The sequence below is a fragment of the Bactrocera tryoni genome, chromosome 4 (assembly GCF_016617805.1).
Source record: "Bactrocera tryoni isolate S06 chromosome 4, CSIRO_BtryS06_freeze2, whole genome shotgun sequence".
Classification (NCBI taxonomy): Eukaryota; Metazoa; Arthropoda; class Insecta; order Diptera; family Tephritidae; genus Bactrocera; species Bactrocera tryoni.
In genome coordinates, this window is record NC_052502.1 from 75,053,499 (window position 1) to 75,076,854 (window position 23,356).

Genomic DNA, 23,356 nt, shown 5'->3' on the forward strand with positions numbered 1-23,356 from the left:
ACTATTTTTAAATTTCACCCAATACATAATATTGATTTTTATCTACGGGAAAAACAAATTTTCAAAAAACGGAAGCAAATCGTTCTGCACTGACAACTCTAAGCTGTTCGAGGCGCTTAAGGCCTCTAATTTTTTGAAAAAGCAGTAACACTTCATCAGATTTCAATTAAAAGTAATTTCTTACATTCAAGTTTAATAATTTTAATTTGAGGAATTATTTTTTAACCTGTCTACTTTTGGGCGCTAAATGGAAAATGTGTCATCATTTCTTAAAAATACTACGATTTGTCGCATATATTGAAGGATAACCTAAAATATGCCCTCTTGATATGAATGTATAATTAAATTTGCATAAATCATATTTTTACCAGCATACTTTTAGGCGCAAACTTGAAAATTTTATTGTTTGGCGCATGCTTTGCACGATTACTTTCAAAACCCATTTTTTATGCTCTTGGTTGAGAAGCCGCAAATATTCCTCATCAATGCATACACTTGGGCGTATTGATTAATGATATTATATAATACTTTTATACGTTTTTAATAATGTAAACAATTTATATTCCTTTAATGAATAGTGTGTTATTCAACACTTTTTATACACAAACTTAATTAATAGTATATCATAAAAATAGTATGCATACCTTTAGGCATTTCATAAAAAAAATACGTGAAATTTGAACATATGTTAATTTGTGTAGGCTTTCCATACTGTATTAAATTAAAATAATGTAATATGGAAGTTATTATATATAAGATAATGATATTAATTTTTTTAATTACATGCTCACGTTGCTTTAAAATTAGCATACAATTAAAATGTCTACTTTTAGACGCTTAGATATTTAAATCACTTATTTTTTTTCATGTTTTGCTGTTTCTGTTGGTATTTCAATACTTTTTTATGCATTTTTATGTAAAATATAATTAATGAGCAAAAATTACGAAATCAAAAATGTATACTTTTAGGCGTTTTATTTAATTATTTGTTTACAAACTTGTTTCTTATTTGCTTTAGTTTAGTTGGATTGCAGAGTTACAAAAATGGTTTCATTGTCGTTTTGTTAACTAATAATGCTGTTTTTTATAGTTTTGTTGCATACTTTTAGGCGCTATTATTATTTTTTTTATTCCCATTTTTGCTGCATAACATATGTTTAATGGCTTGTAATGGCGTTTTAGTTTAATTATGAAAAATTATATCATATGCTTGTGAACTTTTAGGCGCACGAAAGTTTTTAGTTTATAATTTTGATTTTTTTGTTACTGAAATTGTCACTCAGTGTTTCAGATATCGCTCTAGAATTTTGCACTTGTCATTTTATTAAAAAGAAGCTGTTCATTTGTTGGAACTGTCGATATCGGACCACTATAGCATATAGCTGCCATACAAACTGGCTTATCAAAATCAAGTGCTTCTATGAAAAACTTTTTTGTTTGATGCAATATATTTCCCAAACCTTACACAGATTATTGTGTAAGACAATGGCACAATCACCGTAGAAATTTTCTAGATCGGTCGACTATAGCATATAGCTGCCATACAAACTGGCCTATCAAAATCATGTGCTTGTATGAAAAACTTTTTTGTTTGATAACATAGGCTCACGAAATTCGGCATAGGATATTGTTCAAGCTAGCGCTACAATCTCCGAATATATTGTTCGGATCGGTTCACTATCGCATATAGCTGCCATACAAATTGGGTGATTAAAATCAAGTTAAAGATCTTTTTATGCCCTTTTATGTTATAGAAAATGAGCTTGTGAGAAATATTATGGCTTCAGTGCAGTCAAAGGTCACTTTTTTCAAAGAAATATTTTGAGTTTTGAAGTTTGCAACTATTTTTGCTGCTTATGTGATTTTTTGATATTTTTTTTATTTTTTTAGTTTTTATTTTTGTATTATTTTTTCTGTACACTTATTGCCACAAGTAGTTAACATGCAAGTACGCTTGCCTGCCTTCACATAATGTATACAATTTTAAATATATACATACGTCTGCAAATGTATGTGTCTGTGTGTACTTGTGTCTGGCAATTAATGAGTAGCTCATTAAAACTACAAGCGCTCAACAGCTAACGACCATGTAAGAGCATGTTTCGACCAACACAAGCGCCCAATTAATGCATACACTTGCACAATTATGAAATCCGATGCCATGCAGCTGCATTAAATTCTCAGCGCTTACGTGGATTATGCATACATGTATGCGTGCATGTGTGTGTGTATGTGTGTATATAAATGCTTATAGATCTATAGCTGGAATTATTACAATGGCATCCGTGTGGATCAAATGGCTGCTAATTAAGCAAAAAGTTCGAAACATGTTGGGGAAATATACCAAAAATAAAAATAAAAAAACAAAAATCATTGAACTACTATTATCTGCAGTGCGCATGTATGTATGCATGCGTGTTAGTGCATGTGTGTGTGCGCCTTTGGATAAAAAGTGGACATTTTTGTGAAAATATGTGGATAAAATACACGCCGCCGCCCGTGCAGTGAGGTAAAAAATCATGCAGCAGCGCTAACAAATGAATGCCAACAATTAAATGAGGGTCAGCGCGTTGCTGCCGCACACACACACACACACGACCACAAATACACATCAATACAAATATGTATATAAATAAGCGAGTTCTGTTGGCCGCGCTGCCGGGGTGACCTGCGCCAGCACGCTCACTGTGCCAGCATAGCAAAAAGAAGCAGCAAGAACAATAACAACAATAACAACAACAATAGTAATATCAATATTAAAAGGAGCGCCAACAACCACACAGCGCGCGCAGCATATGCAAACAATAGCCGCGCTGGGGGCGGTGCACGCCATTGAATGCTTGCCATTGTACAGCAATGCGCTGGAATTTAATAACATGCAACCATGACAACAAACACACACAGACACATATATATACAGCATATACATATGTACATACCTAACGGGATGAAAACAACGGCAGCTGCTGATGAAGTAGCGACAGAAGCAGTCGCATAGCAAAAATGTATATTTCCGAAAAAATTCCGTTTTAAACGGAAAGCGAAGTAGCTGCGCAGCGTATAATGAAAGCTGACTGCGCAACAACAAAAGCAAAGCGGAGACTAAAAAACAAACGAAAAAAATTATAACAATAATATTTATCAATGCATTTCAATAGCAAAGCACTTCGTGTGTGTGTGTAACGCCGTGTCCGTGTGTGTGCAGCATTTCCGTTAACAGATTTATGCTGTTTTCTTCATGTAAAAATACAAATAGCAAGAAAATCGTAATACCAAGACTTACATAGTTCCGCGCATAGCAAGCAGGTTAAACCAGCACACGCAAAGCCCGCCCACACATACCGATGAATCGAGCTATATACATATGTATATACATATATATATTCTTTGCAAAGCAGTTGTGGATTCTGCAAAGTGGTTGTCGATTTATCGCTTAGCTTTCAGAGATTCAGTGTAATGACTACCTCGAAAAATAGCAAATACTTTGAAATTAAGCATACTTTTAGACGCTCAAGGGAATAGAATGTACGTACATCCGAATTTTTCTGTAAAAACACACAACAACAACATATCAAGTTTGAAAATGTTTCAGGCTACTTTAAAAAAAAAGACTTCTCTTAAAAAACAACAACAGCAAATACAGTTTGAATATGTTTGCATATTTTTATGCACTTTAGGCAGTTCTAATATGGTGGCTACTTTCAAAAAAATTTAAAGTTTGAAAGCATGGCCATCAAAACTTTGAAAAATGGCAAATATTAGGAAATTCTGCATATTTTTAGGCGCTCTAGGTGTAAAATGTATGAAAATCAGACGTTTTCTGTAAAAATCAACAAAGAAATTTGGAAAATGTTTGCATACTGTTATGCGCTCAGAGCAATTCTAATATGATGGCTACTTTGAAAAAGCAAGGGTTACAAACTTTTTCTTTCAATTTTGAAAGCTGGCTACTTTGAAAAATGGCAAATATTTCAAAATGGTACATATTTTTGCTTATAAAAAAACAACAAACCAAATTTGAAAATGTTTGCATACTTTTATGCGCTTAGGGTAGTTCTAATATGATGACTACCTTGAAAAGTACTTTGAAAAATCATAGGTAACACACTTTTTCTTTAAAACAAAAACATATAAAATTTGAAAAATTTAAAATATAGCAGATATTTTTAAACGATGTATACCTTTAGGCGCTTGAACGTTACAACTTTTTATAATTTAGCATAATTTTGGGCGCTGTGAACCGGTAAAATGTACTTTAAGCCATTATTTTTAACTTAGTCTGTTTTCTTATTTATACAACAAAAAATTTATTTTAATAAATTTTGCATACTTTTAGGCAAAGCATGTCAGATATTATTTTCCGAATTCTTTTAATTGCCAAATTTTTCGTATTTACTATTTTATTGAGTGTTTTAGTAAATATCTTAAGAAAACTTGCTTACTTTGTACGAAAAAAGTAGTGCTTATTTTTACTTTTAGTGAAATTTAATTTGACCCGTAAATGTACGGTATTTTTAGTACGTTTACAGCACTAAAGTTTTTTTTAATTGTATAAAGACCTTTAGTACCTTTATTTCAATGAATTTTAGTGGTAGTAACGTTTCCCTGGTATATCCAGCGTTAATTATGAAAAATAAGCATTTTTAAAAAACTGAAATTTAGTATAAAATTTTTATTTAATATTTTAGTACTAAAAACTTTTAATGACCAACAATTTACATTACAGCTCACAAATTTGTACACATTTTTTTATTAGAAATAATTTACTTTACATTTTAGTATTTAGTACTAGTTTAGTAAAACATATTTGCTTTAAGTTTTAGTACTAAAATCGTATCAGAAACTATTATTAATTTTAAGCGTTAAAAATTTATTATAATTTTAGTACTAAAATTTTTTAAGAAAATATTTATGAACAAGAATTTACGGATTACATTTTAGTACTAAATTTAGTACACGTATATTACTTTACATTTTAGTACTAATTTAGTATATAATTTCGACTTTAAGTTTTAGTACTAAAACGGTATGAGAAACCTTTTTAGTATTAAATGGCTAGTGTTTAAAATTTAGGATTTTTTTTTTATTTATTTACTAAGAGACTAACGCTTAAAATTTATGATAAATTTTCTTTATTTATTACAATTTTATTATAATTTTAGTACTACATTTTTTTAGAAAAAATTTACGGTTTAAATTTTAGTACTAAATTTAGTACACGTATTTTACTTTACATTTTAGTACTAATTTAGTACATAAGTTCGACTTTAAGTTTTAGTAGTAAAAACGAACGAGAAAACTTTTTAGCACTAAAATTTAGTAATAAAATTGTATTTAATATTTTAGTACTAAAATTTTCTTGTCCATTTTTTAGCAAAACTAAATTTAAAATAAATTTTTATGACCAATAATTAACACTAAAGATTGCATTTTAGTACTAAACTGTTTTCGAAAAGCTTTTTAGTACAAATAACACTGTACCAAAATACGTTAAATTGAGAATGGAAATTTATAAACATTTCTTAGCACCTCCTAGACTCGACGCTCTAAGCTGACACTAAGCACACAGCAAATAGTTAGCAGAGCGCGCCATTAACGGCTTACTACCAAAGTATCAAAGCAACCCTGCATATATCAAGTCCTTCAACACCACACCTACACACATAAGCATATATGTGTGGGATAAACGGCACAGAATTTTGTTTAACATAGAGAATAGCAGATGCAGACTAGTGCCAGCAGCTAGCAGTCAGTAGGTGTCAGAGCGTGGTGGCCGAAAGAGGGCGTGTGTGGCGTAGTGATGAAGAGATAAGCAGGCATTTCATTAGCTAATTAACAGCTCATTACGGGCAGTGCGTAGCAAATAAATGCAGCACATATGAATTGGAGCCAGCGGCAGGAGGAGCCGACTGCACAAACAATAAGCCGCCATCAATTGCACACGCCGCGCCAACCAGAAGCTAAACAGCTGCAAGAATGACTGCTGGCTAACAAAGGGATTAGAACACCTCACAAATTCCTTGCGCTCAGCATGCAATGGCTTTCGCAAAATTAGTAAACATGACGCGCCAATGGCTGACAGCGACGAAGGCGCGTAATATGCGGCACGAAAGCATACAATAGCAACAAAGCGATTGGTAGCAAGCTGACAAATAAGCGGGAATGCGTGATAGTGCAAAGAAAAATCAGTGAAATTGCAGTGGCGCGGCATGGCCGCGGGTACCCTGCACTGCCGCACTCTCACGCTGCCGTTGCTGCTGCTGGCTGTGGCTGCCGCACGCGCACGCGCCCACGCAACGCGAAATCCATTTAACAAATTGGATTGCCATTATCTTATTGTTGTTAGCGCACACAGCAAAGATGGCTACGGCGTGGACGTAGGCGAAGACACTGGCGCCTGCCTGGTGAGCCATTGTTATCCTTTTTGCTGGCCAAATCCAAACAAGCAGACAGCTAGGCAAACAATCTACGCTCTGTAAGTCGCTAAGGAGTCGAGGCGCATGTGCGTGTGTGTGTGCGTGCACCGTTATCCTTATGTAAACTGCTATAGTAACGCGCGCGCGCTTTGTGTCCTTTTGGAGTGTCCTTTTTGCTGTTGTTTGCCCGTTCGCATTGTCTTTGTCTACTCTGTAGTCGCTGGCGTTGTTGCTATTGTGGTCCGTACTGGCTGCAGTCAATTTGTGCGCTGCATTATGGTACGCAGTCAATGGCGTAGTAGCTCAGCAGTGCGCCGACTTTCGCCACGTTCCTTTGCTTCATTTCCTTCGACGTTTTGGGTCGAAATTGAAAACCTCTTGTGCGAAATTGACTTGAGTAGTTTGTACGGCAGGCGCTCACTCTGGCACCGCTCGTTTGTTGCTATTGTTGTTCTGCACACTTTCTTTTGCTGTTGTTTGTTGTGTTTGTTGCACGTTTGCGGTTCATAGCCAGTTTTTGCAGTTTTGGCTTGTGGCTTTCCCATGCCTCAATCACACAAATTGCATGTGAATTGCGTTTTTACATCTCCTTCTTCTTCTTTGCACATATTCCTTCGCATGCAACATGTGGCAAGTTGTTGTTCTTATTTGTTCTAAATCTACGTCTGCTACGTGTTGCTGTTGCTGTCATTATTGTTGGTGCTGGCTAATTATTGCTTTTCCGAAACTGCTTGCTGATTTTCGTCCAGTTGCTAGTTTTCTCTAGAGCTTCAATCAACAGTTTTGTGTTTTCTGTCAAAATCAGAGAGAATAAATCGAAATTTCAAGCCTTTGGAGCTATTCAGTGTAAGTGTCAAAATTGTAACTGAAATGACACCATGGACTTATAAATGGAAAAAATAAATGAAGTTATTTTTAGTACAAAATTTAGTACACATTTTTAATCATATTTTGAGCATAAATTTCTAATGATGGTTTGAAGTTCACATTATTTATGTTTTGAGTGATAAAATATAAATGCATTCAACTAAAAGATAAATAAAATTTGTGAAAATATTTTAGTACAAAGATATTGAGTAAATAATGAAAAAACTTTAGTACAAGAAATCAGTACACATTTTTAATAATATTATGTTTAAGTAAAAATTTCACAAAAATTGAAATTCACATAAAGTAATATTTACGCGATATAATAATTATGCATTGAGCTCAGAAATCAAAATAATTTTAAAAAATAAAATTAGCTTAAAAAAATTGTAATAAATTTAGAAAAAAATTAAGTACAAAATTTTAGTACTAAAATTATTTTTGTTCCAAAATTTTTGTTAAAGAATTGGCTCATATTTGTTTTCATAATGCCTAGTACTTGCACAGATTTTTTTAGTACATAATTTTGGTATATTTCGAAAAATTAATCTTAAACAACTATGTTTACTACATTTTAGTACACACTTTAAGAAACAAATTTTTGTAAAGGCAAGTAAAATTTTTCATAGATATTTTTGGTACATTTAATTTCAGCATACACTTTTAGAAAAAGGCACTTTTCGTAACAAATTTTGGTAAAAACTAGCAAATTTTCTGATAGATATTTTTAGTACTTTTTTTGTAATTAATTTTAGTACGCACTTTTCGAAAAAAATTATTAGTAACCATCGCATTTTTAGACATAAATTTTCTGTACAATTTTGCTAAAAAATTGTGTACACATTTTTAGTACATAATTTTAGAACACTTCCAAAAATTTTTTTTTAAAAAATGCATGTGTTTTAAACAACTATGTTTACTGCTTTCTAGTAGACACTTTTTTAAATTTTTTGATAGATATTTTTGCTACATTTTTAGTACTTAATTTTAGTACACACTTTTAGAAAAAAAATAAAAAATAAATTACATTTTTGAACAAATATTTTCAGTACAATTTTTCTTAAAAATTTTAATACACATTTTTAATACATAATTTTAGTACAAACTTTTATAAAAAAAAATATTTTTAAGAAATTGCATAACATTATATAATATTTGTTGCTACTGAAATGTAGTTCGTTAGCACTTTAGTTCTTTTAAAATCAGCAGTCAAATATTTTTAGTACAAATATCTGATTTTGCATAATTTTTATATGCAGTAATATTTTTATTTAAGTACGAAAGATCCAACGCCCCAGTTCAAACTTGAATTCTATTTCTGGTAGAAATTTTTTGTGTGCATTAGCTTATTATTTAAGAAAAAATTAGTATAAATTTTAGTAGAAATTTTTAAAATATTTTTTTTTGGAAATTGAAGTAAATTTGAGGTTCAATTTCAAGAAAAGTTATATAAATTTTCGTAACAAATTTATTTTCTAATACTCTCAGAGCAGCTGCAAAGTATATTTATTATAGAAACTATTTTTAAAACTTTATCTTTAAACTGAATTAGCAAAAAGCGCTTTGAAAAAAGTTATCTTAACATAAAAAGGTTATTTCTTCATACGACAAAGTTTCGGTTCTGTTTTTTATGATAAACTTCATTTAGTTGAACTTGGTACAGTACCTTATTTTGGGTGTTGAATTTCTGATTTTGGGATGTATTTCTTTTGAGTAAGTAAAGCTAAAAATAGGGGGTTTTTGTTTAGAAAATTTCTTTCTATACAAAAAGGCATTTAGTTCAACTTGTGGAACAGTACATTACTTTGCGTATTAAACCTATATTATAAAAAAATGAAGTTCTGATTTTTTTAAATAAGTAAGTAAAGCTAAAGCTCGCTTATTATCTGCAGGAGATCCCCAAGATATAAAAATTTCTTTATTATAGTTTTAAAAAACTATTTTCAATTATTTTTATTTCATTATTTTAGTAAAACAATAAAATTTGTAGCATTAGCTTAAAAATCGAAACTACCTCCTTAGTTCATCTTCTAAATCTGGGACTGTTATTTTGCAACGAAAGAATTCTGCATTTATTTTGCACAGCCTGCATTTAGCTGCCTTACGCACTTGTATGTGTAACTACCAATCTCAGCTTCATTTACGCACACATTTCCAATGCCACAATTATTACCGTAATTTGCATGCAGAGTTGTAATCAATTTACAAACGGCCCACAACAACTGATTAATCAGCAAATGCATTTTGCGCCGTACTGTACGCACGAACCGAAGCGTGTGTCTCTAGCAGCAAATGGGTGCTGAAATGCGTGCTAACAATAATGACACAATTTGTTGCGTTGACTGATGGGGTTATGACAGGCAGCTAAGTGTGAGGATGAGCAGCGGAGTGTTCGCTCAGTTAGTCGGTTATTTGAAAGTGCGATAGTTTATTTCAGGAAAATTATTTAACGCTTTTGGTTTTATGGCGTTTTTGTTATTTCAAATATTTTGTAAATTTTATATACCAATATTTGTTGGGATAACTTTCCTACATACACAATTAATGAGTGTGTTAAGCTCAACCAACGTGTAGTTTATATGCTGCATTTTTATTGAAATATTTGATGCATACTTTTCTGCGTAAATATTATATTTACTCAAAAGTGATTTTAATTAGTTGCATTCATTAAAATTATCCAAAAATTTATAAAGTTTTCAATTTTAATTAAATAGCACACGTTTTTACATAATGCGCCTAAAATTAGACTTTACCTTGGCATTGCCACACAAAAGCATACACGCTTGTAGTGTCTGTAGCGTGCAATTCAACAGGTTTGCCGTTAACATGCCGTTGTTGTGAGCGCATTTTGCGCAGGTACGCCAAAAAGTATGCAAAAAAAAGTGTACGATTATATTTTGCCAGCAATGTTTAACTTTGACCATTAGCAGCTAGCGTACATAGCGCACTCACACATTTGCAGTCTCATTACCAAGCCAAAGTAGTGCCACCGCTAATTAGCGCCGCAAAGTATGCTTTAAAATAGAAACTTTAGCTTATAACACATTTCCATACATGCAGCATACTTTAAGCAACTCTCAGACATGATTTTTCCTGACAGTGTGTGAGTGTTGTTGTGTTCATAAAAATTCATAATAAAAGCACATCAACATTATTAGTAGCTGTTGGTTTAATTTCATGGCTTGCATGCTTGCAGGCGTTTTTGCCTTATTATGTTGTTTTCACTTTTCTGTTTTGGTTGCATACCTCCAGTTGCTGGTGATTTTATTTCATTAACTCATTGCAATGAAGTTGGCGTGCAACTTTCAATTTCTGCGCTGCGCCATTATTGTTCGGAGAAATATGGTCTTAATTAGTATGGCTCGTATTTTTATCTGGCAATAATGCTCGAGTTTTAATAACTGTGCTATAAAGAGTTTAAAATGCATATAGATTATTGTATATACAAAAACGTTATTAGGAAAAATGTTAGAAAAGCAAAATGGAATAGGATTACGGCTTACTTTTTTGGCGTTTCACAATTTCAACAGTAGCCATCTAAGCGCTATTTGTTCAACTGAACTTGTGACACGCTTGAAAATGTTGCGTATAAATATCTATATATTTTTTTATAGTTAAGTTCCTCTTGAGTGCAAGTTGCTTTGTCTAAATATGTCCAAAACTAGAAGCTTTTGATCTTAGCAAAAAAATTGCATACAAATTTTGATCAATTACCATAATTAGCGCTTTATATCGCCTAGAAAAGCTTGAATTAAAGAATGTGATAGCTTTTGGGAAATTTTTAGAAGCAATATATCTTTCAATCTTATATCGAATGCAAGTTGAACCACTAAAAACATCTTAAACCACATTTTCCTTTACTTTAGCAGATAAATTTCATATAATTGTACTTTTGAAACCCCAACATTATTAGGTGTTTGTAAATATGTGATTATTTCGAGTAAGTATGTGCGACAGAATCGCTTAGGAATGCTTTAAATGAAGTGCCTAGTGACTTTTGTCTTTTTTTTAGAAACAATACATTTAGCTGAACTTGTGGAACACCACTCCAGTTTGTATTTTTTGTAATAATGTATATTTTTGTAAGATATAATTCCTTGTTTCTGGATTTAAAAATTATTAACTACGAACTTTAAGAAGGCAAAATAATGAAACACCAATAAGTTTTTGTTTTGCTTACAGTATTTTCATATAACTGAAATTTTGGAACACCAAAATACTTCAACAAATATCTATAATTATTTTTTTTATTTTTAATTTTTGTTTTATATTTAACAGTTTATATGAATCAATAAATTATAAATATATAATATATTTTAAAGGCTTTTATGCGTCTAAAGTATTTTGTTGCTTACGTCAATTTATTTTATTTATATATAACAACTAATTTCTTTTTCTCCTTTCAGCACTCCAGCAACGTCAAAACCGTTGAATGATTCAAATTGGTGAGTCTGAACTTCTTAGCTTATTATTATTAAACTTATTTTAAAAATTGTGGTATCTGCTTGGTTGGCTTGTGCATTGAGATGTACAAAGTTTGATCTTACCCCAGAAATAATCACAATCGCTGCTTCCAGCTATCAATTCAGTTATAAACATGTGACTCTAGCATATTTATATTCACGAAAATCAAGCTTATAACTAATTTTTCATTTGCCAGAGAAGTCAGATCTTCGTGCAATTAAGTAATGAATGTTTTCCTACATATTTTCGCAAGGAAAGTAGTACTTAACAGCTATTTTTTTTGAAAATTTCAGTACTGTTCCATGAGTTCAGCTGTGCTAATATATTTATCCAAAGCCATGAAGTTGTTTCCCATTTTTCATTTCTTTTTTTACTTATTTTGATGTGTCTGAAGTTTTTACTTTCCTACAAATTATACCAAGCATTATTTTAGTGAAATATTCAGTGCTGTTTCACAAGTTCAGCTGTGCTAATGTTTGTACTTAAAGCTTATAATTGTTCGCATTTTTTTACTCATTTGAAAGCAAACGCTAAAAAATTTAAAAGAAAAAGAAGTTTTATAGCAAAATTAATCATTGAAGTCAAAATGCATGAAAAAACCTTATTGATTTGCGGGAGCTTGAGTTGAGGCGGAAACATATTTTTTTCAATTTTAAACTTAAAAAAAGAAAAAAATCAAGAGTTCATTGTGTTGCACGCAAAGTCACCCGTTTTTCTCCATAATGTCTGCTCGACAGCAGTTTTGACATTAAAGTCGTTGAAATAGTTCCCTTATACGCAAAGTTAAACGCTGTATATTCCTAAAAGTATGCTTTTTATTACAAAGTTAAGAATATAAAATTATAACAAAAAGGGAAAGTTAGAAAATGAATTCATTGCAGTGTGGCAACTGCAAAAACTGAAATAACATTATAACAATTCAGTAAAACATGGAAGTTTTCCGCTGTTTCCCATGTCTGTTGTTCGTGAAAAAACCTAAGCGCGCGGATAAAAAAGACTGAAGCCATAAATTATGCTATGCGTTTTGTTGGTAATAAAACGCCATTAGCAATTTGGCAACCCCCAGCATGTAAGCTGCATGCAAAGTACAACCGCCAAACATAATATACATATACGCGTATGTGTAATAAAAATGAAAAACAAATGTCAAGCGCCTTAAAGCCTACCAAGCTGATATTATATTATGCTTGTGTGACAAGCAACACCAAAGCAAGGAAATCCACCACGCTTAAGTCGCCTCCTTGCGCTGTATACACTTAAATATAAATTATTTGCAAACTGTTGCATACTCCGCGGCGCTATGGCTTGCTGTTATTTTATATTTGCGTTGCTTGTGCCTCAAAAGCTTACAGTTTTGTTTAGGATTGCCTACGGGCGTGTGATTGTGTGCTTATTTGCCTTATTACTTACTCCCTTAAACAAATGCGATACGTCATTGAAAAGATGGATGATATTCTGTCAAATCTATTCACTAAATAGGCGCACACACACACACACGGGATGGAGAATGAGGGTTTTATTTTCCGCTGACACATTTTTTTTATTCAATAGTATTTAATCATAGAGTTTTCATAAGAATGAAAGAGTTGGTGGATATTTAAAATTTTGAAAAATCAGTTCAAAAATATTTTAAAATAAAAGATTTGGCGGAAAAAATGTTAGAAAAATTCGATAAAAACCTAAAACGATAAAAAACTATAAAGCGAATACATTTTTTTGAAAAAAATATGTTTATTCGAAAGATTTCAATATTTTTAAAACAGAAAATAGATTTTTAGAAAAAAAACAATAATATACAGTGTCGAGCTTAATTTTTTTTTTGAGTGAAAAAATTGTCATTAAAAAAGGGATTTCGAAAATAAATTTATATTTTTGATAAAATTATTGATAAAAGGAATATTGAAAAAAAATCCAATTTTCAACATTTTGAAATAAAAATTGAAAATTTTTTAATCGGAGATATCGAAAAAATTCTAAATTTTAAACACTTTAGAATAAAAGTTAAAAAGAAAACAAATTTAAAATTTTCGTAATTTCGATTTTCGAAAAAATTCAATATTTTCAACATTTTTGGTAAAAATTACAAATATTTCAAAAACCAAATTTCGAAAAATAATTCTAATTTTGATATATTTCATAAAATCAATTTCGAAAAAAATTAAAATTTTGTACTTTTCAATAGAAGTTTTCAATTGCTTAAACTTCGAAAAAAGATGTTGAAAATTTTTCAACATCTTCGATACAAAGTTCAAAATTTTGGAAAAAACCATTTTCGTAAACATTTAAGTTTTTGAAAATACATACATACATATGTATGTACATAAGTACATAGATTCATATGTATTCGAAAGAACAGTTTTTTTAACTTAAATTATGCTCTTTTGACAACAGGAGTATTTAAAAAAATATTACATAAATTTTCAAATTTAGGTCAAAAAATACACCTCGTTGTTTTATAAAGGTGTTCCAGTAATCTAAAAATTTTGTTAAAAATTCAAAATTGTTAAAACATAATTAATTTCGAAAAATGTTTTACATTTTAAAAGTTTTTTTAAAAATAGTTCAAAGCTATTTATGTCTTAAAAATCTAAATTTACAACATTTTCCAAAATATTTAAAATTTTTAAAAAACATAAATTCTAAAAAATTAAAATTTTCTGATAGGAAATTCAAAATATTTGATAAAGATTTTTCTCTTCGAGACTCATCACCATCGATTTTCACCTAAATAACTAGCCATTCAAATCAATAGTTAAACACTTTCTAAAATTTCCACCTGATGCGCCTCAAAATACACTAACAAACGCACAAAAGTAAACAAAAAAGTAATTCATTTTAAAGAAGAATCGGTTTAGGCTGTTTTTCCCACATAACCCGAAAGCGAGAGAGTGATTTAGTGAGAAAGAGCGGCAGAGAGAGCAAACGTTATTTGGCATTTACAAGCGCAAAGCTACTGAGAGCATTTGAAGTCATGGCAAAGAGAGACAGTGAGAGAGAGAAAACTGAACTTTGAATTTTCGAATTCGAAACAATAAGCATTCCTTCATTCACCAATTCAAGCAAGCTGTCCCCACTCACTTATACCTCAACGCTTGTAACGGTCATATTGAACTACCCACTCAACATTCTACGCTCCTCTTTGAATTAACCATTTTATTAAAGCTGCGTTGCCACACCAATCTCTGCACCCACCTGACAGGCGTCAACTACATATTTGACATGCTGTTGACAACCTATTGAACCCCGGCTGCCGCCATAGCAACCTCCATCACCTCCACCACCCACACCAACCACCACCACCATCAGCGCTCACCTGCTGCAGCAACTTTACAACACACCAATAACTACAATAATAATAAATACATGCACAACAACAACAGCCTTGAAGCCTACGAACCAACCAATCAAGTGACAAGAAGACGACTAAAGCCAACTGAGCCCGGATTCGCTGGGCACGCTACGATCTATTTTGCCCACCGAAGGTCAGTACAGTGCAGCGGGTGGCAAGGGGGCAAAGGCGACGTTGAGGCCGACATGTAAATTCTGTAGATAAATAACAACAAGTAGAACAACAACAATGCGCCAATCGCACTAATAACTAAAACAAATGCAGATGCAAGCATAATTGCAGCGAAGTCGACGTCGACATCGGCAGCGGCATTGATGAGGATGCCGCTGTCCGCCAGCAAAAAACCACTGAAATATTACATTTGGACTGTACTTGGCTGATTGCCCTGGAAAACAAGCATTTACAGCTGCAAGTTGCTCTGCAGCTGAGCTGCTAGCTTGCCACGCTCCACCCTGACACCTTGATCGCTGTATCGCTTAGCTGTTGAACTTGCACATGCATTTGCCGCTAATATTTTTTCTCTTATTTTACCTGGAGTTTGGGAATTTTCACAGCAATTTTAGTTTATCCCTTATATGAGTCCACATGCTACAGCTACATACCTCCCTGGGGGGCTAGGACCACTGTGAGCTTGCGTTTTGAAATGTATTCTCCTCTTGAGTAGAATAATTAGTAGAAAGTTGCCGAGAAACTGTGATTTTCCGAAGCTATAGCTCGGCAAATGCTTACTCACTGCTCTAGTATTAAATTCCATCAAAGTATGTGTTACCTCGGTCTTTTTCAAAGTAATTGGTTAGCCTCGAAACCAAACGCAGGCTGAATTTTTCTAGATACAGCAAACAAAGACAGTTTATTATCATTTTCCACATCAAGACATTTTTTTCAAGCTAAGTTCCTGTAATCAGATAAACACCGCTTTAAAATCTAAACTACCGCGGGCTCTACAAAGTTTACTCTTATGCTCTAATGACACTCAGAAAATCGATGATAGTCAACTAACTCGCAGGTCTTTCTAAAAACAGAGACGAAAAGACCGAATTGAAATTCGATTATGGGATAGAAAAACAGGAGCAAAATGTCAGTTTTTTCTAAAAGCCACTTGACTTCGTCCATCAGTGTCTGCTTTTTCTGAAGGGTGATGCCAAGATAAGCAGAGATATTCGGATGTATGAATATTCAAATCCTTACTTTTGTATGGTCATTTCGAAACACAGAAGCTCGTGTATACAATTCGTTCTTGTTATTAAATGAAGGTGGATGTAAAAGCCTCAGATGGACTGCGCCTTAGGCCTGGTCTGCATAACCAAAACATACTAAATGTAGCGTTTCGTGAGAGAGTAGACTTGTACTTTTTTCACTTAAACCCAACAAGAGCTCACTTCGTCCTCGCCATTGCACTCTACACATGATGGTTATCACATGAGAAGTCCAAAGTAGTATAAATATTAAAATTTTTCACAAGGAAAGTATGCATTTAGACTTCTGTTTATATTGGTACTGCCTATGCAGAAATAAATGAGCTTGCTTCTATCTTCGAGGTAAAGACTTTCTAAATTAACTGCCGAAGCTCATGTAACACTAAAATGGTTAGCAGAAAATCCGAAATCTGAAGACACCTTCAACAACTAATATTTTATTAATTGCTAGAAGAACTTGTAAGCGCTCCCAGGTGTTTAAATCTTGATATCGCTAAGGATTGACACTCAAAAGAGAAATCATAAGTTCCTAAGTCTTCCTCTTACCTCGTAAAACCGATATAGCAATAACCCTTAGAACCACTTCAACTAGGTGCACAATATCTGGCCACGTTCCCACGAAGCACAGCCGTCCAGTAGAGGATCATATGAAGAGAACAGAGCTTCGACCTGGTCCGTATCTTTTTTGCTATTAACTTTCGTATATTAGGTTTGTTCCTAGTCTTCTGAAGATTTTTGTTTAGAAACTACACAACCACTTCGGTTTCCATTTCCGGTTTAAGTTGTTTTAATTTAGTGATCATTTATATATATATATACCCTGAACAGGTTATATTAAGTTTCCCCTACAAGAACACCTAGGGAGAAACGTCGGAAACAGAGATTGACTTCTGAGTCTATTTAGCCATGTCTGCATGTATGTATATACGCCAACTAGTCCGCCCGCTTTTGAGTCATCGGGCTGAGAGTTTTCTTGTGGTCTTTTTTCCCCAAAAAGCTGTGTATTTGTCGGAGTCACCGATATCTGACCACTATAGCATATAGCTGCCATACAAACTGAATAATTGGAATAAAGGGCTCTTTGAAAAACATTTGACTATATATCTTCACGAAATATGGCAAGGATTAATGCTTATAACAACACTACGATCCCCTGAACAAATTGCTCCGATCGTAACACTATAGCCTGTAGCTGTTTCCAAACTATATCTACCTATCCAAAGCAAGGACTTACATGTAAAACTGAGAAACTATCTTCACAAAATTTGGCCCAGACTATTACTAAAAATAATGCTACAACCTACGAACATATTGTTTAGATCGAAGTACTATAGCATCTGGCTGCCATATAAACTGGATGATCGGAATCAATCTTTTCATTTCCCTTCCTGTCATAAGAACTGAGGCTGTGAAGGAGGTGCAACCGAAATTAACATGTTTTCTTATTTAAAAGAACTTACAGCACATGCATTATCGCTTTCACTTCAACTTTTCATGTCTAGACCTGCAATGTTTGCCTAAGCTTAGGGAAGAAGAATAATCAGGCAGAATATCCAACTATTTAATGGAAAAAAATCATTAACCGTTTGAGAATTTCAAGAACAAAGCAACTGAAAGATATACTATAATATTTCAAACTTGCGATTAAATATATCGCAGATGAAATATTTGATTAGCGAAACCCTGCTGGTACGCAAATAATTAATCCCTATGACACTAATAAATATCACGAATCGGCTTTCAAATAGATTTTTCGCCTCAAACCAAACCAATTTTATTGCTTTTACCGCATCGCTTTCCTGATCGCACCCGCCTGTAATGGCTTTTTGTAAGCCGTAAATATTTTTTATGATATATATTACGCTTGAAACAACACTTATTGCTAATATTATTGTTTTGTTAGTTTATTATACTTATATAGTACTTGTATGTTTGCATGTTCATTTGTGCGACAATTTTAAATTTGCCTTTTACGGCACTTGACGCACTTCCACCCACTTTGTCGTTAATTTGAAGTGTATGCCACTTTTTTGCTGTTAGTATTTTTGCTGTTACTATTTTTTTGTTCTATTTTTTTAATATTTATTTTTCTGATACTATTTTTTTACTACTATTTTTTACTACGACTTTTTTAATACTATATTTCTCTAGTATTTTTTCTCCTAATATTTTTTCTGTTAGTTGTTTTGCTCTTACTATTTTTTGTTCTATTTTTCTGCTACTACAAGTATTTTTTACTACTATTTTTTTTGTTTTGTAGTATTTTTCACCCTACTATTTTTTCTGTTGCAGTTTGCATGCATTTGTACATTTTTCTGCTTCCCTTTGTTGTTATTTTATGCAGCTAAATGCTTTCATTAAAGCCGATTTCAGCTGAGTGCGATAGGTTTTGTGTGCGCCACGGCGTATGAGTGATTCAGTGGCGTATTATTTATTAAGCTAAAAGCGGAGTTTATTTAAAAAGTCTGACACTTGATGACTGTTATGTTTGTGTAATGGAAATTAACATGTTTTTGGGAATATTTTATATTCATATGTTTTATATACATTTTAATAAAAAAAGCATAAAAAACTAAAACATAAAAACATTAATTGGTAGCAGCGTTTGGATGGCTTCAATATTAGCTATTTATACTTTTGTTTTTGTTTTGTAATATATTGTGAAAAAACGTGTTGCATAAAAATTGATAAAGTTTTAAAAATTAAATGCCCGGTAAAATGCTTTTCTGTTAAAATACTGCAATAAAAGTTCGTAATAAGTAAATTATTTAGAACAAATTTAATTAAAAAAATTAAATATTACTTAATTTTGATTGCGGAAGGTTTTTTTTAAGTTTTTTATGCTAAAAAAGTTGCCAACTGTTTGTTTTTGTATTTTCTTAAAATAAAAACACTTGTTATGTAACAATATATGCAGCTGTTGACAGCTAATTAGAAACGGTACATAGTTTGCAGTAAGTGATATTATTTTCCAATAAATTACTTATTTTTACGTTTTCTCACTCATTTTCTTGAAACTTGCGTTAAACTTCAACTCTAATAGTGAAAATTTTAATTAAAAATTCTTTTTTTTTTTTTGAAGATTTTAACAAAAATGTGTAGAATTGAGTGCGACAGCTAATTAGAAACGAAAATGTTTTATAAGCAAAAAATGCTGTTGTTAAAAAAAAATTGCTTACTTTCAGTTAGTATTTTGTTTCTTAACCCTTTTACTTTAATACTGCTTCACATCCACTGCGAATTGACGTTATAAGACTCTGACAGCACACCACTAGTGTTGCTTGCCATGCCGTCCTAATTTCATGAAAAAGGACATCCATATTTGTGACATTTTTAGTGCCTACATCTTTTTTGACATCAACAGAGATGTGTTCTCTTCAGGCCACTCCAAAACATTCGTGGAATTTTTAACAAAAAACTTTTGTGTCAACTTTCCTGTATACTTTGAATTGTTTATTTGTTGAAATTTCCATATAACAGGCAAATTCTTCCTTGGTACATGGCAGAATGACATCTTTTAGATGGTCGACGTATTTCTCCTTTTTTAAAATTACATCAATCGCATGGAACGGACCTACAACATTCCAGGGAAAAAATTCCCACATAGTTTTAAAATTCTGTATATGCTTAAGGGCATTGAAAACGATTTTTTTGACCTGATTCAAAATTTCTTTGTACGTCTTTCCAGACTCACGAAGGTCGAAAATGCAGCTGCGAAGGGTAGGTGTACAGCTGCAGCTTTTCCTCATTAAAAAACTCGAGTAATACATTTTAATATATTTTAAACCACTACTTTGAAACGCACCCTTAACAGAAATCAATCATATTATTCATAAAAATGAACACCCTAAGGAATTTTAATTCTTTAAAGAACTGTTTCTAATTAGCTGTCAACGGCTGTATACATTATACATATATATTTTTTATTTTTACTTTATGAAAAATACTTCATTTATTTAATTATTGGTTTTTTGCATTCAAAATAAGGTTTGCTTAAATTTCTTTTAATAAAAAGTTGGCTAACAAGTTTTTTTATACACTATTTTATTTAAATATTTGCAGTTAGTAATTAAAATTTAAATTTATATGTACAGCCATTAAATAAAATTGAATACAATAATACAACTTAGCCTAAATGTAAAAATTTAAACGAGTTATTTCAAAAAACATTACTCAACTCGAAAATATAAATAACGGTATATGATCTATCATATATACAATGCAATTAGTTTCATATACTCTAACTAGTAAATTATTTGCCTAAGCAACCTAAGCAAACACGCCTAAAAATGTGCTACATATTCTTAAAATTGATATAAGCGCCTAAATGTAGGCAACATTAATCATTTCATCATAAGCATTAGCACAGTGACTAGTAATACCGCTTTTTAATTCCATGCAACTCACGCATCTATAAAACCAAAGACAACTCCCAGCGTCAAACTCATTGCATACTTTTCAGCGCCAAGGTAGAAACAGGCATTTCCGTTATCGGTACAAGCCTTAAATTAATGTAGGGATATGGGTTTCAAGAAAGTTAAAAAAAAAAGAAATACCTTACACTTTGTAAGGTCTTGTCGTTTTATACGTACTTTGTGCGGTCTGCTTATATCAAAATATTAGGTAGTCAAAAAAGTATTTTCGTATTTCTACACAGACATTATTCCATCAACGTAAAACTTTTCTAGTTTCTCAGCGAAAAACTGTGACAAGTAATTTTCACAGGCTTTTCTTGAAACGAACTAGCTAGCTAGTTCTGCATTGACCGAAACAAATGGCAGTCCGATGGTGCAAGGTCAGGGCTATATGGTAGACTTCCTAGCCAAGCTCTCCCATTTTTTGATGACTCGAGATGTGAGTGTTCTAGCGTTAACCTGATGAAAGACGAAGCCCATTCTGTTGAGTAGTTCTGACCGTTTTTTTTCGATTGTTGGCTTCAATCTCATCGGTTTTTGACAGTAAAGTGTAGTATAAATCGTTCGACCAGGCTGGAGCAGCTCATAGTGGCTGACTCCTTTCCAACCCCCCAAACACTCATTTTAAGTTTTCGAGGCGTCAATCCTGGCTTTGCGACCATTTGTTAAGCTTCACCACGTTTGGGCCATAATCCTTTTCGCACATTATTGTCGTATTTGATCCACTTTTCGTCTCCTGTTACCATTCGCTTCAGAAATGGTTCGATTTCATTTCGTTTCAACAAAGAATCGCAATTGCTAACTCGGTCCATTAAATTTTTAACAGACAATTCATGTGGTACCCAAACATCAAGCTTCCTTTTGTAGCCAGCATGTTTTAAATGGTTCAAACCCGTTTGATGATAAATGTTAAGCTCCTTAATGGTGTCATGGCTACTTATGTGACGGTCCCGGTCAATCTTCTCGGTAATTTCATTGACTTCTTACGATACGATAGGTCGACCAGAGCGAGGTGCATCTTTTATAGTGAAATTTCCAGAACCATTGTTGTGCTACACGAACTGATACAGCATCGTCTTTGTAAAATTCACAAATTTTAGTTGAAAGGCTTACTGACTCCGTTGATGCCAAACCCATCCATAGACAGCCAACTCCTCAACTTCAATCTACTTGAATCCAGGTCACCTAACTTTTCTCTAAAAACCAATCGATTCGTCTGTCTTCTTTAAAACATACTCTGCAGCATTTCGAGCCCTTACTTCTTCCACTCACACTCCCCGCTTGCGATTACTGCACTCGCTCCTCTCCACTGTGACACCGTCTTGTAATTTATTATATTTTTATTGCCTCACATAATATTTTATAACCTCAACTCGGGCAAGCAACACACCATATATATGTATATTGCATATGCGAGGTTAAATGTCTGTGTCACGTTGCTTGAGGTAGTTAGGCCGCAGGGCGGGCAGTAAGGCACTGAGCGACACTTTCAATGCCGAAAGGGGGAAAGGGGCAGCGCGAACCGCAAATCGTTTGTGATGTGTTGTGGCGCATCTGTCTCAAATAAGTAGGGTAAACAAGTACAACAACAACACACAGTTGCATGTAAACATAAAAATAACAAAAACACTGCTTAACACACACACGCATACACAACTTTGTTCCCAAACAAACGCACAAGCAGCAATGGGACACAAAGGTTTCAAGACATGAAACTACATGGCAAGCGCCACAAGCGAATCAAGCTGCCTGCGAATCAAGCCAAGTCAAGTGCGGCAGAGAGCGCCGTCGCCAAAGCGTCTCACATTACGCGTTTCGCTGCAGCGCGCAAAGAAAAAGGCGAAGCGCGCGCGAACTGCTGCCTTTCCTCCGTGTTGCACGTGTGTTGATGTGGCTCTAAGAGCGCCTGTTGGTGCGAGTGTGGTAGGCGGGGGTGTGTCTACACACGCCACATGGTGTCATGTTGCCGCTGCCAACAAACACGCGCGCCACTCACACAAAATGCTTAGGTAAACAACGCGAAATGGCTTTGCATTGCCGTCGTGAAAGCCATTTTCAACCACTTGTTGGGCGCATAAACGCCGTGAAAATGAAGGAAGATAGTGTAAAGTATGCACTGGAGCTCAAAATGAGGATGTGTGGAGGAGAAGATGTTCGACAAAAAGGTCGTGTAATGAATGAAGCGAAAAAAGAAATAACTGCGGCACACTAAGTCAACTGTGGCATCATGGTTCGGAGGTCACTGAAAGGAGCAAGTGAGAGAGAATGAAAGTAGATCGCGGAAATCTTATCAAAGTCAGCTCATTCTTGAAATCGATTCAACGTGGATCTAGTTAAGTATTTAAACTTAACCAGAAGACATTAAGTTAGTCTTCAAGTCTATATCCAACTCGCCTGCTCAAATACAGTATAGAGATATAAACAAGATTTCTCTCAAGCTTTTGTTGCAAACCTCGCGTATGACCAGGGATCCGTCGCCGAAAGCGCATAAATTCGCTTTTCTTCAGCTTTTGACGATCAGTGAAAATTAGGGACTGCCTGACCAGCCTTCTTCAAATCATTAGACATCGAGGAACTGCGTTTACAAATGAGTTTTTTTTATTTCAGAAACCACCGAGATGTGCTCTGTTAGAGTCGGAATCATATGGA

The 23,356-nt window shown here is 33.3% G+C and overlaps 1 protein-coding gene across 2 annotated transcripts in view; it reads left to right on the plus strand.

Moving 5' to 3' along the window:
* The first annotated feature begins 11,689 nt into the window (after window positions 1–11,689).
* Window positions 11,690–23,356, plus strand: part of LOC120774195 (calcitonin gene-related peptide type 1 receptor) — a 77,413-nt gene continuing 65,746 nt past the window's right edge. The window contains exon 1 of one of the 2 annotated variants that reach the window (XM_040103633.1): window positions 11,690–11,728. The gene's annotated coding sequence lies outside the window, so the exon portion shown is untranslated. The remainder of the gene's footprint in view (window positions 11,729–23,356) is intronic. The other variant, XM_040103634.1, reaches the window with a different exon arrangement.